We start from the raw sequence: 10,009 nt of genomic DNA on the forward strand, positions 1-10,009 counted from the left end.
TTAGGAGCGCCTAGGTTAAATTTAAATGCTGCCGCAGGAAAATCCGCGTGCATCTCAATCAGTCACGCTGAGTAGGCGCGTGCAACTAATTCAATTGCGCGTGACGTACGCACGAAACCTCTAGAGATGTGCTCGCGGAAGATTCAGAATTTTATAAAAATATAGAATCAAATCTTACCATAATGTCGCATGCAAGAAAATCAGTTGCGCTGCCTATAGCAGCACAACCCAATCACTTGCGTTGGGATGCCGCGCGCAACTTATCCAGATGCACGCGACACCTGCTGCGGAAGATTGTTCAAAACCCTAAACCTACTTATTCCCTATAAATAGAGGCTTAATTCGAGGCATAAACACACAAAAATAACCTAAAACTCTTGCGAAATACTTGTGAACTTGTGCTACCTAAACCCTCTTGTCCTAAACACTCACCCCTTGATATTTTGTTACTACGGTGGAGGTTCCCCAACAAGAAGGTTTCCATAAGTGTTCTAAACGGAGATCTAGAAAAGAGAAGTGGTAAATTCCCGAGCACTTAGATAAATCACATTTATTTTCTTGTTTAAAGGAACCTTAATTAATTAATTAGTGTTGTTTGATCATCTTTAAAGGACTAATTAATTATTTTCACATAGTATTCTTTTGTTAATCAAGAATAGAATTTAATAATTTATTGTTGTTTTATCACTTAAGATAAGGCGAACATTGTTTATTTTGTTCTTTTCACGAATATTGATTAAACAAAGAATAACAACTTTTGAAATGTAATTCCTACGTGATTAATGCTTGTAAATAAAATCAACTAACTTAGTCTTTAGGTATCACGTTGCATATATTGTTTGGTAATGAAATTGTGAAAAAGGAAGAGCAAGTAGAGGTCGTACTAGGGCTAGAATAGCGATTCCTCTCTAAAAGGAACGTTATTTTAGTACCCTCGCTCCTGAACTCATTTCTGGTTTATGTAGACCAATTTGGGCATGGGTAAACTTACGATTCGTTCTAATTATTCCATGAACTCCATATGGAAGAAAGGCCTTAACAAGGTTTATGAGTCTTCCTAAAACTCATTGGCGACTCCTACTTGTTTCTTACAAAAAAGCGTGATAAGAGTATCATTTCTAATTCAAGGTCTCCCAAACAGTCAGGAATTCAAATCCTAATACACCCTGACAAGTGTAAAGTCATAGGCTTTTAAATGGCCATGGGCTTCGAAGGAAGGACCCCTATGATGGGATCACCCTCCTTACAACCTTCATCCCCGAACTTCTAGTCTTGGTTCCAGACCTATTAGAGTTAACGATCTCTTGGATCTTGAAGGGGTGTAGCCTTCACCCTGTGAACGGTTTACAAGTTCCTTAATCTTGTTAGCGACTCTTTTGCTCTAGCTTCCTTCCCTTTGGACGCCACCATGCTTAAGTGTATGATCACGGTGGGGTTCAAGTTTTGGGTAATGCTTGAAATATTCCCTACACATGCATCTTTGGATTGGAAACAACTGTGGCCCTTGGAATTAAGAAAATCAGAATCTAGGACGACTCATCACTAATCATCAACCAGATCTCCAAAAGATTGAAAGTGAGAAGTGAAAGTCTCGCTTCATATCAATCTCATCTGGAAACTCTCACGGAGCAACTAGATGAAGTGGAACATACGTACTGGCCTAGAGTGAAAACTAGTTTTCCGACACGCTGGATAAATTAGCATCAATGGTGCAAATTCCAACGGACACAATCAGAATGCCATTGACCATAGAAAGAAGATATGAGCCGGCTTATGTTCACGCACTTGATGATGAATAAGAAGCACAAGAAAAAGATCAAGAGCCATGGTATACAGATATCTTTAATTATGTGACGAAGGGAGAATACCCTCCTAATACTGATAAAAGGGCATGCTGTTCTTTGAGGCTCCTAGCCTCATAGTATGTGCTCATCAGAGAAGAAATCCACAAAAGGACCGCTCAAGGGAGAAATATCTTATGCATAGCAAAGAGTGAAGCGCGCAAAACCATGGAAAACCTCCACGCCGAAATATGTGGAACGCATAGGAATGATAAAATGTTAGTCCTAAAGATTTAACGACAAGGTTATTATTAGACTACCATGGAGAGAGACTGTCACAAATACGTCAAGAAATGTATGAAGTGTCAAGTCTACGCAAATTTGCAGCACGTTCCACCTTCGCTTCACTACACATATACTTCTCCATGGCCTTTCACTACTTGGGGTATCGACATCATTGGAAAGATAACGCCACCAAGACAAGGGGGACATGAGTTCATCCTTGTAGCAATCGTTTACTTCACCAAATGGGTCGAAACTTCCTCATATGCTAAGCTAATAGCAAAACATGTAGCTCAATTCATTGAGAAAATATCAGATGTCGCTATGGGGTACCTCATGAGATGATCAATGATAATGGAACGCATTTCCAAGCCGAGTGCGCTGAACTATTAAAGAAATATCATATCAAGCATCACAGATCATCACCCTACAGGCCACACACAAATGGTGCGGTTGAATCGACCAACAAGAATGTAAAAACTATCATCGAAAAGATGACGGAAAATTACAAAGATTGACCGAGTAAGCTACATTTCGCCCTTAGGGGTTATCGAACCTCTGTTCGTACATCAACAGGGACTACCCCTTTCTCTTTTGTCTATAGAGTTGAAGATGTACAACTAATAGAGCTCGAATTCCCTTCTTTCTATATCGCATTGGAAAGCCAACTAGATGAAGTCGACTGGATTATAGCAAGATATGATGAACTATTCTTACTTGACGAAAAACGCTTGGCAGCTTTGCATCATGTTCATACCTACCAACAACGTATGGCATGACATTTCAATAAAAAAAAGTCAAGACTAGGAATATCAAGGAAGGTGACTTGGTGCTTAAGGCACTTTGCAAAAATGTGTTAGATCCAAGGGGAAATTTTAGACCAAACTGGTCAGGTCCATACATTGTTAAATCCATTTTGTCTGGCGGAGCGACACAATTGGTGGACATGGATGGCAACGGTTTTCACAATTTAACCAACTTAAATCAACTCTAGAAATTTTATGCCTAGTTTTCATGACTTGATAGAGCTATGTTTGGCTTGATTCCTTTTTATGGATACGTAGGCAACCCCTCAATGGGGCCCATCCACTTTTAAAAATATATATATATATATAATCTATCCTTCGTCAACCAAATATGGAGATAAAATGGAGCTAAAATCAAGAAAATCCTACAATAGCAGCTATCGCGCCACGTCAACGTCCACCGCGCCACGTCAACGTCCACCGCGCCACGTCAACGGCAACATACACCGTGGCACGGAAAATAAAAAAAAATGTCACGCCACACCAGGTATTGTCGTGCCATGGCAATTGTCATCATGCTACACTAGAACCCACCGTGACACGGTGGATTTCCAGTTACAAAATACAGCAGACAAACCCCGCGTCACGGTATTTTCCCCTGTGACGCGGTACATTTTTTCGTGGCACGGCATGACAGAAATTTTGCAAATTTTATATTTTTTTTTATTTTACTAATATTTGTTCGACGATTGTTACTATTCTTCCATTGCGCCCGACTTCTTAACTTGGATAATAATAATAATTGTAGGCGTCGTTCAAAGTGCGCCTACATAAAAGCTTGTTGTGAATATGCTTGGCACTCTTAGGATGTGGGAATTGACATATACGATTAGAGACAAGAAAAGTAGGGAGCCACCAACAATTTTTTTAAGGAACTTGTAAACCGTTCACGGATTATAAAAGGCAACCACGATTAAGGGACAACGATAGGCAACAACGATTGACCCGTGAAGGTTACACCTCATTCATAATCTATGATATTGCTAACTCCATATGGTTCGGAACCACGAAAGGAGGATCGGGGATGATGGTACGAAGTGATTCATGGAGTCAAATTCGCTCGTATTGGCCTCTACTCGATTCTTATAGTAAAAAATGATTTCTGCGAGAGAAAGAAAGGAGGGTCTTATTTATAGGGGAAATGAGCAGAGGGAACACACGGAACCCTAAAAAGATAAAAACCCTAAAAATTAAAATCGCGACACAGTAGAGAACACCGTGACACGGCACGAGGCACTGTCAGACGGGGAAAAATCCCATGACGCGGGGAAAATTGGAGCGACGAGGGACATATTTGACCAACGGGAAGTGAAAACGCGTGAAAGGTTTACGCGGAAATGACACGAAAAAATTCCGTGGCGCAACACACGTACCATGACACGGCAGTGTCCACCGTGGAACGGTACAGTACACCGTGTCACGGTATGGGAAAACGCAGAAATTACACGGAAAAAGCACTGTCACACGTTAAGAAATACTGTGTCACGGCAACAGGTACCGTGTCACGGCATCAGGTATTGTGCCATGGTGGATTTTCACACAAAAAAGCTTCAAAAATAGCACCTTGACACGATGTAAACTACTTTTTCACGGCACCAGGCACCATGCCACGTCATTAGGTGCCGTGACACGGTGCTTTTATATTGTGCGCGGTAATTCTAGTTTTGTAGCCGTTTTTAAAATCATCATAACTTTTGATTTGTAACTCTAAATAAGGCATATAATATATCATTGGAAAGATTATCAGGTCTACTTTCCAACCCAATTTGAATCAGATCAAAATACTTTTTATATATTAAGATATGGCTGTTTTAGTAGAAAGATGTCGGTTTTGGGCCGAGTTTAGTGCTTTGCTAATATCTTTTTCGTTATAGCTCGGAATTGGGCTTATGATATGTTGCTAAAAATATTATTTCAAGGCCTATCCAACCAAATAATAATTGTATCAAAATTATAAGACCAAAAAATCAGTTTGTCTCGGTTTTGCGATGTGGACACGAAAAGTGGATAACAAGTTATAGTTCAGGGAAATGAGCTAGGAAATGGATTGGTTATGAAATGTATTTGATAGAACATGGATTTTAGAACTCCAAAGATTAAATACTCAACCCTACAAGTAATGGCGGTGAAAGGTTGTTCATCATCGGGTTTAGTTTTGGGGAGACATTTTTAGGTGTCTACAATAATAAATAATTAAAAGTCATTGTAATTTTTATTTAAGGATAATATAAATATGCTATTATCATTGAAATAAATGTGACTACAATTATTGGCATCATGCGCCTTATTTAAAAATTAAAATTTAAATCATATAAGCAAAGCAATATCGATCTAATCCTTCTTCACTTTAGGAACCTCCTTCTCTTTTTCAACTAGGTCGGCCTTCACCATTAATGTGTCTTTTGTAGCCCAAATCGTCACACCTCTAGTTGAACTTTCACCCCTTTCACCTTTTTAGAATTCTTAGATTTCTTCTCTCTATAAACCATCTTTTTCTTACCCTTTCCTTTCACATAATTATTCTTTTTATGCATTATAGGAGTCTTAAACTCAATTCCTTGTGCTCTCGGACCTAGACAATCTTTAGGAAGCGCCTTCTTACTTCCAAGACGTCCCTTCACATCAAAGTTGCGTGATCCGACTCGATCCCTTCTACTTCTAGGATTCAACCTTGCCTTGTATGCACTAGATAAGGGAGTAGGAGCTTGGTTACTCGCACAAACGGTCCACAAAGGCCTTACAATCCAATAAGTCTCGTACTTGTGAACATTACTTTCATGCATTGATACTTCACGAGGACTATCGTTATAGCGTGGAACTACTTGTTCAAGTCCATATTGTCGCATCAATCGGGAAGGACAATAAAAAGTCAACTTTGAAATACTAGGAACGCGACAATACGGAGTATCATTCGTGAAAACCATCCAAGTAAGCCTCCACCAAGGCACTACCCACCGAATAGAAAATTCCCTCTTTGCAAAGAACACCTTCCAATTATCACATGACATGTTTGCAGAGTAATTCATCTTCCTACGGACCAGATCATTGGGACCATATTTTTCAATATCGTCGGGGGCTTCAAAAATTTTAAACGCTCCAACAACCAAATCTGCAAAAAAAAAATTAAAAAAAAAAATCAGTCGAAAAAGAAAAAAAAATGTTGAAAAGCACCGTGACACTATAGAATGCATCGTGTCACGGAAGCCATATACGAGACACGGTGCCTGCTAAGTGTGTCAAGAAGGCAAATTCGCTCAAATTTGTTGCAAATCAAAGCTTTGTTCATCTAGTTTGCTGATATATGTAAGTTTTTACCCAACTCACTCGAATTTTGATGAATTTCGTCCATGTTTGTTCACGAATTTCTTGAAAATTCGAAACTTATATTGCTCAATTTGCTTTGTTTGTCAAATTTTATGCCATAAAATTGCTTTATTATGTTTATATATTGCCTTGGGAGTATTTTGAGACTTGTTTGATTCAATTTGGTGAAGAAATGAACAATTCACCATTGTTGAACCTCTTAAGGTCAGGAAAACAATGTGGCTCGTTCTTGATGTTTTTGCTAGCAATTCTTGTCCAATTTGTCACAATAATTATCATAATATTGCAAGAAATTGTTTGGTTGCTTGAAAAATGCCATATATGTTTAATTGAAATTGTGCTCTATTTTAGTACTACGTACTCTGTTTTTTGCGAACATAGTATCATGCGGCTAGGCGAACCTTTGATACAAGCCTTAATTTTTATCAATTTTTCACAATGTAGTAAGGCTAGACAGCGAGGTTCCGGTTCCCGGTCCCGAGACACGCGACGAGAGCATGAGCCCGTTGAGGAGGATGCCGACCCGTCCACTTCTTTTGGTCCCTTCCCCGAGTAGGACAAGCGGACACTATTCTTTGCCCCCGAGCACCACATTTCAGAGAGGGTGCGTCGCGGGATCACTAGCGGTAGGACGCGTTGCCACGGTTCGGGTAACGACACCCTAGGAAAACTGTACGACACGTATTTCAGTGGCGATGAGGGGTTGCGATTGCTTCGGGAGTCTTGTAGACTGACTGCCCTGTTTTAGGCCACGCATGCCATGTACTCATTTGACGCGAGTCACCGTGTGGTTCGCGCTTTGATGGAGTTCTTTTGGGACACCACCAACACTTTCCACTTTCCTTGGGGTGAGATGATGGTCACCCCATCCAACTTCAGTCTCATCTCGGGACTGGAGTTTAGTTCGACGCGGCTGCCGTTCGACAGCTCCATTAGCATTTTCTCTCCCGAGGTTGATGAGTTGTTGGGTCCGATTGCTGTTCGGGCCAGTGCTGAGGTGGAGCCATCACGATTCAGCTCCAGGTGCATTCGCCGGTCAATTCTAGCGATGGCTTTTGAGGACGATGCGACCACCAGAGAGCAGCGGGTGCGCATCTTTGCACTTATTTTGCTGTCAGGGACGTTTTCCCCTGTTAAGGGTAGTAGGGTGCTGCTTTACTACCTTCCTGCTGTCCGCGATCTTTAGCTGATCGGGACTTATGATTGGGCCAGCTTGGCCTATGCTGACTTTCTGCGAGGATTGCAAGACTCCTGTCAACACCGCTCTTCACAGGAGACATCGCTCTGTCCGGCTTCTAGAGAGTTGTAGAGGTATACTTCATCTCTTACAAAGTTAGCTCTAAACTCTTATTAGCACTTGTTGATATCGTTTATCTTTGTGGATTTAGTTCTACGAGTACTTTCCTTTTCTTGCGCTGGCGAGGCCACCTCCACGCGAGTACCCCATTGGCGCCTGTTGGGGAGGTCGCTACAATAACCAGGCGACTACTGCCCGTGTTCGAGAGCTGATCCTCTCGGGCATAGTTAACATCTTTGTATTGCTTTTGGTAGAGCTTTATCTTATAGTCATTCTTTGTAGGATCCTGACGTGCTATACCGGCCATGTGGCGGTTTGGTTATTCCTGCGCTGGCTGCGTAGTACACTGCTAAGCGTCGCTATTTCCAGGGGACGTATGAGGCGGCGGTGTACCTAGGAGATAGAGTTGCTATTCAGCACTCCTCAGAGATTTTAGTCGTCCCTGCTCCTCCGCCACGTCATATGTTCGATGACACGAGGCTACTCAGCTTATCGGAGAGGTCGCCTGCTGGTACCCCTTGGCGATCTCATGCTAGCTCAGGGCGGTGCTACGAGGAGCACCTGCTGCCATTGTTAGCTCCGGCCTTTGTTTTATCTGAGGAGGCGGCGGTATGATTTTTATCTTTTATCTTTTTGCTAAGTAGCCCCCAAGTGGTATTTTATTCACTTTGGTTTGTTTTTTGCCAGACCGAGCCTACTGAGTTCGTTCCCCCTCGTATGTCCATCCACTATAAGGGATATACGGGTCTATTGAGGAGATGATCCCTCCAGCTCCCGAGGATTAGCGTTTTGCTGAGCGATCTATCCCTCACCACCAAACTCGGGTGAGTTGTTTACTTGCTATTTGTTCATATCTGTCTTGTATTGTTACTGATTTTATTTCTTTGACAGTTCTCGCGCGAGGTGGTTACGGTGATGGCAAGGTCCATAGACGCCTTTTTTAGCCAGCTCGTGCGGATGAGGAACGTGGCTTCCTGTCATTGCGACGACACTGTTCGGGAGGTAGCTTTTTTCTCCTATTTCTGCATGGTTTATATTTCTATTTTCGTTGCCTCTGACTTGATTTATTCTTGGAAGGACAGCCTATTCCTTCCCGTACTCGGGCGAGACCTGACGTTCGGAGAGAGCCGGCTAGATCTAGCTCGAGGCGTCGCCGCACTACTTCTAGTGGTCGGGGTGGCCGATCTGATGCTGCTCGGACCGAGGCGGTGGAGGGATTGTGCTCTTCATCTTAGAGTGCACCGGCTGAGCTGATATGCCAGGGAGAGACGACTTCAGCTCTGGGAGGTGGTGGGACGTACGAGGTCGGCTCGTTGTCGCAGCAGCCTCCGCAGCCTCAGCCTCTGCTAATTCATTACCAGGGCGACCTTGGGTGGACGGGTCCTCACTTGAGTTTCCCTTCTCCTGGAGAGACCGGAGCTGGTGGGGAGCATACTCCTCGATCTGCCTAGCCATACGGTATACTTTTATAGGATTTTCCCTGATAGATTCGTTTGTTAGACATATTTGTATATACATATTATTATCTATTATGACTGTATTATTTTTACATTTATTTTTCATTTTTATGTGCATATGTGTGTGTGCAAAAAATTATGATAAAATTGTGATTAATTTTACGCAAAAATTTCCGTCATTTTTATTACTAATGGAGGGTATCCGACTTTCTCCCCCAAAAAGAAAAAATGAAATATAAATTGGACTTGAAACAAACCTAAATTTAATTAAGTTTGAATAAATCCAAAAAGAAAATAGAAGGAAAATATATTAAATTAATATGTATGGGTATTTGAAGAAAGGGTAAAATCATAAAGTCATTGTACGAATTCGAATCACAGCCAGAAAAACGCGGTTTTCATAGCACGTTGAGGAAACGTTGCAGCGCCACGTGTCGCCACACGTTTTGCATTGTCGCCGAGCGCTGCTGCTAACGCCAGGCGACAGACTTGTCATTTGGTGTTGTAGTGCGCTGATTCCGTGACCTTTTCGGAGTCAAACTGCATCGATTTTGTGCATAAATAGCCCCCTAATCTGCAGAATTTCTGTATAATTCGAACAAATTAATTATAATCTTAGTTTCCCAACAAATATTCATGTCTTCAGTTACTAAGAGTTTTAGCAATTTCACTCGTGAATGGTGTCGGTCTTTAACTGCTAAAGAGAGAAAAGAACTCGACTTTTTTTACATGGGAGATATTTATGGTGTTAAAGGGGTAGATCTTGATATAGATTTTATTCATACCGCCTTAAAATATTAGGACACAAATACACATTGTCTTAGACTAGGGTGTGATGAAATTAGCCCTTTACTGGAAGAATTTGGTGCCATCTTAGGCTTCCCTTCATTAAATCTTGCGGTAATCCCTAGAATAAATGAATATTATTATAATGATTTTGAGCACTTCTTTAATTTAAGAGACAGAGCTCTAACAAATATTGTAGATGGTAGTGTAGTTAATCTTAAAGAATTTGCACGCCATTACTTTGATAGACCTTATTCTGAATCTTTTCATGTTTAT

The sequence above is a fragment of the Chenopodium album genome, chromosome 8 (assembly GCF_948465745.1).
Source record: "Chenopodium album chromosome 8, dcCheAlbu1.1, whole genome shotgun sequence".
NCBI lineage: Eukaryota > Viridiplantae > Streptophyta > Magnoliopsida > Caryophyllales > Amaranthaceae > Chenopodium > Chenopodium album.